The sequence below is a fragment of the Eumetopias jubatus genome, unplaced genomic scaffold (assembly GCF_037043125.1).
Source record: "Eumetopias jubatus isolate StellerSeaLion01/CBP00866 unplaced genomic scaffold, mEumJub1_p1.0 scaffold_12, whole genome shotgun sequence".
Taxonomy (NCBI): Eukaryota; Metazoa; Chordata; class Mammalia; order Carnivora; family Otariidae; genus Eumetopias; species Eumetopias jubatus.
The window spans coordinates 9,138,710-9,143,841 of record NW_028274818.1 but is presented as its reverse complement, the minus strand read 5'-3'; positions in this window follow the sequence as shown (position 1 = coordinate 9,143,841).

Here is a 5,132-nt window from a genome sequence, read left to right as displayed (position 1 = left end):
TTCTGGGTTTGTGGCTTTTTGGGGGGCAGTGGAATTGAATTAAATTGAATGGAGATATTAAGTGTCCAAATGCTGAATAAGGAAAGTGCCTCTGGATTTGAAAATAATAAAAGTGTATTTCATTAACAATTTTAATAGCTTGAACTTTCCAGTAATTCACTTTTGCCTTATTTCTAATTAGTCTGAGTTAGTGAGGCATCTTATATGTGCTGAGGGCATATTCTCTATATGTTTGCATATACTGTCCAACTTGGGGTTTATATCAGTAAAGGGGAATAGGAAGGTTTATATTTACAGTCAAATTACTACTATGAATTTTGTGTGGGGAAGACCTACTTGGAGGTTGTCTACTTTCTGCATCTTGTCTTTATTGCCAGTCTGTCTGTGCAGAGAGCAGGTGGTTCCCTTTTGGAAGGTTTCTGTCACAAAATTCTTTATTTGTTTATTAATGGACTCGTTTATTCATTCATGAAGCATGCATTCATTGATGGCTCACTCTGGGCATTGTGGAAACAGCAACAAGCAAAACAGCCCCTAATCTATGGACCTTACTTGCTGGTAGTGGAAACAAAAAAATCAAGCCATAAATAACCGAGTAATAAATCTGATGGTGATAAATGCTATGCAGACCAGGTGAGCATGTGCAGAGTGAAGATGGGAGCAGAGGGTGCTTGTTTATCTAGAGAGGTCCAGGGACACCTTTGATAAAGCAGTAATTGAACACAAACCTAAAGAAGTGAAGGCATGAGGCATGTAGGTATCCAGGAAATGAGCAGGGCAGGCAGAAGGGAAGGAAGTGCAAAGGCCCTGAGGTGAGAGAACATACTGAAGGAACTAAGATGCTCTGATTTTAAAGAGGTGGAGAGGAATTTGAGATATGTACAAGGTCACAGTTAAGCTGGTTTGAAACTCAGATTTGGAATAATGAATGTTCCAGATGACAATAAATCACATATTTATATTTATGTTTTCAGATATGCCAGGATGAGAAGGTTTTATCTCATTTGTCACCTCCACTGAATTTGAAGTGGCTGTTTGGAGCTTGCTGTGGAGCAGGAATTAGAATGGCTGTGGTCAGTTGTGTCGTCCACGGGAGTGAGTGTATGCTTGTGGGGTCTGGTGGGATGGTACGGAGGCCTCATATTTGCCATCCTGGAAGTAGAGTGGCTTGAGGAGAATGTACATCCAGGTTTCTAAAAGATCTCCTTGTTAGTGGACACTGGAACAAGACCTGGGAGAGATAAGCACCCATAGTCACCCCTGCCTTTTCAGCCCTGACCATCCCCCCCCCGACCTCGATCTGACCCCCTCACATACCTTCACCCTGCTTGTTGACAGAGTGAAGAGGGCAGAGGAAGGTCAGAGAGGTTCTCAAAAACTATTTGCATCCCCCCAAAGTTTCTTGGGAAGGAGACTCAAGCAAGGAAGTTAAATTCTTATTGTCCATTAGGAAAGGAAGTGAATTCTTGAAACAGGAATCCATACCTGCTAGGGATGGATTGTGTCTGCTCAGACACACACCCCTTCAGAGCCACGGTGCCCGGTCCCCAGAAGGGAGAGTGGTTGACCAGTTAGCTTCTCTCATCCTGGGCTCTGGTAGCCTGCCATCAGCTGGAGGAGTGACCCGCAAGTATCCGCTCAGTGTTGTCCTTGTGCCCTAGTCCCTACGTTTGGTTCTCTTCCTCCAGGCCTCTACACCCAGTAGTCCGAGAGTTGGAAGAGACTCCCTTTCCCCATCTCCACCCTCCCCTGCAATAAATACAGTGACTTCCACCAAGAGCTGCACCTGGTAGCTTGAGGGGTAAGCAGGACAGCCTTCAAACTAAAAGGGGACTGGGGTGGGTCAAGCAGAGGCGCGGGCAAATGGAGAAAGCTGGTAATAAAAATCAGAGCGAAGAGGGAGACGAGGATGCTGAAGCTTGTTTAACCCCATCGAAATGCCGAAAAAGAACAGAAAGATTTAGGTAAAGTAACTTTCAAGGTCACCACTGCGGTGCACGCAGGTGGGCCTGGAGGCGGGAAACGCGACCCTCGTGCCTTTCGGGCACTGGCCACCAGGGGGCGCCCGAGTTCACGGCAAAGTCCAGGTCCTGCCGGATCTGGGTCCGGGGCATTCTGGGAAAGGAGGGCAAAGACTTTCTTGATAGGAATCCTCGCTAAGTAATGTGTTTGAGTCTGTGCTTCCCAGTGATGACAGGGAGGAGGTTCTGCTTCCTAAACGCCACGGCCAGCACTCTGGGTCATTTCAGGGGCCCCTGACTAGGTGGCATTGGTCCGCCCAGAGCCCAGCTCTGTGTTAAGCAGAGACCCGTGGGCCATCGCCCTTCCTTTCTCCCTCCTCGGTGCCCGCCGGCTTCTCTTCCTGCTCTTTCTCCCCCGCCTTGGAGCCAGAGCTTGCTGCCGGACAGTTTTAATTTTTTAATTTTAATTTTTTCCAACCCTGGAAAATAATCTTTGCCGAGATCCCATCAGCCGCACGATGAGCTCCTGACATGAAGGTGTCTTCTTTCCTTGCCATTTGGTCCTTTTTGAACCAGTAGGCATTCTGTGCCCCCTTCTCTCGTGCCCAGCGTGGCTTCTTTCTCCTTCCCCAGGCGTGGTGCCACCTGGAAAGAAGTTGTATCTGAGAATTGTTCTCTGCCAGCCCAGAAACAATTGAGAAGACCCGCGAGAGTCTGACCCTCTCTCACCAGGCTATCGTGGGGCAGTGGGTACTTTTATTTTTCCGGGGTTCCTTCATCTGGATGATGGGGTTGAGGGGCTGGGTGAGAGTCCTCTGCTCTCCCCCCCACCCCCCGAGCACGCACAGGTGTGGAGCTGCCTGGCTGGAGAAGGACAAGAGGGCGCTAGGGTCCGAGGCTGAGCGGAGGCTCCAGGAGGATGAGATCCTAGCTGGTGGTTCGTGCCTGTTTCTCAGCTTGCAACCAACATCTTTTCCTTCTAAGTGCACATGAGGCGTTTATAGACTTAATTTTCCAGGCAGGCTGTAGGAGCCTCTTTGATCCAAGAATCTCTTGTTAGTTTTAGGCTTGAGCAAAGTTGTGTATCAGTTAGAGTCCAGTTGGGGAACAGAAGCCACCCCAGTTACTTAAACAGTGAGAATTTAATATAAACAATAGTTTTAACTAGTTGTCAATTAGGTCACTGAAAAGGCAGGAAGAGAACACTAGGTCATCATAAACGTAGCAATCACAGGAGACCCTACCACTTGTAGGACTTGGGGGACAAAGGGAAGAAGAAGGAATTATAAAAATTAGGACCTTGGGGGGGGTGCCGGGGGGGCGCAGTCAGTTAAGCGTCCAACTCTTGGTTTCAGCTAGGGTCCTGATCTCAGGGTCCTGGGGTCGAGCCCCGCATTGGGCTCTAAGCTCAGCTTGGAGTCTGCTTGAGATTCTCTCTCCCTCTCTGCACCGCCCTTCCCTAAAATAAATAAAAAATATGAAATTAGGGCCCTGGAGGATTGGCCTGGTAGACCTGGGACCCAGACCTCTGAGGGTGGGGCATGGCCAGCTGGTTTGTCTCTGACGTAGACACCGGGGAGCTAGCTGTGTGGTGTTGGGGGGATGCAGACGGCCTTCAGCATTGCTATTACTGGGGTGAGAAAATATTGCCGGGGCATCCCTCAGAGCCACAGATAGCAGTAAGGAAGCCCAAAGAGGCAAACTTCCAGGAGGAGGTAAATCCCTTCTTTCACCATCTTCACTTGGCAAAGGCTGACATGGAGTCATCTGGAAAAACAGAAAAACAGAAATGTACAGAATCCTAGCTCCAGCATCTCAAGAGTGATTTTAGAGCTGAGAGACCATAGTCTAAAATCTGGCACAGTGTGCTTGACTAGAATAGCAGAGGGGGTGAGGTGTGGGCAAGGGCGAGGGAGAGACGCTCAACCCGTATTTTTTTTTCCTTTCCTTTCCTTTTTTATTGCTGATACTTCAAGTCTAATAGGTTTGATGATCGACCCCTAAGATGTCAGACTGGCTGCCAGGAGGCTTATGTGGTTCCTGCACAGTAAGATGGCCCCATTCTCAGCTATCAATCCAGAGAAAGTTCTGTGCCGGCTTGCAAGGCACAGGGTCTTTGGGGCTGCTCCCCTAAGCTGGGACTGCAAACAGGAGTGCTGCCTCCCTCTTGTGGACACCTGCAGTTCTGCACGACGGCAATGTGACCTGCCCTTGGTAGGACTTCACCTACCCACCTTGAACTCCAGGAGTAAGGTGGGAGTTGGCTGGGAAAGGTCAGTTTTATTCTCTGATGTCAATGAGGAGTCACTGGTTCATGGTGACGGTGCCTTTCTTCAAAAGGGATGAAAGTCTCATCACTGAGATCCAGATCCACTGCATGAAGAACCCAATGGCCTGTTTGGCCAGCTGCAGAGACCCAAAGCTATCTCATCTAGACATCAGCTTTGGGCCTTGGAGTATCCTTTAGAGTGGGCAGGGTGCAGACCTTCTCTGGAAATAGCCCCGATAGTAAATACTTGAGGCTTGTGACCATACTGTGTCTGTCTCAATGATTCACTCTGCTGTCTTAGGGGGATAGCAGCCATGGACAGTAACCAAACAGAAGGGTAGATTGTGTTCAGATACAGCTTTATTAGTGACACGGAAGTTTAAATTTCATGTGATTTTTACCTGTCATGAAATATTATTCTCCTTTTGATTTTATGAAATTATTTAAACATATAAAAATCATTCTGGGCTTGCAAGCCTTATAAAAACAGGCAGTGGGTTGGATTGGGCCCATGGCTAGAGTTGATGGGCCCTTGATTTGCAGTCTTCAACAGTTCGGATCCTTAGGTGGTGCCACTGTGAGCTAAAATCATCCAAGCGGCTTCTGTACTACCTTGCAAGTTCTAGAAAGTTAGCTGTGTACCTACAGGATCCCACAGGCCGTGAGGTCAGCCTGAGCTTTCTGTGCCATCCTTTGCAGGTTTGGGGGGTTTCTGTGGGAGAAACTCGGGCTTTAAATTTTCTACCTTTTTTTTTTTTTTAACAAGACTGAGAAACTTATTCTCACTTAAATGTGTGGTGCTGGATTCTAACAAATTGCGCTGTCCATCTGAACCTAATACGTAGTCTGAAGAGTAGTGTAGTCTACCATTTCATCACTGATGAGAAGAATCACTCCAGATA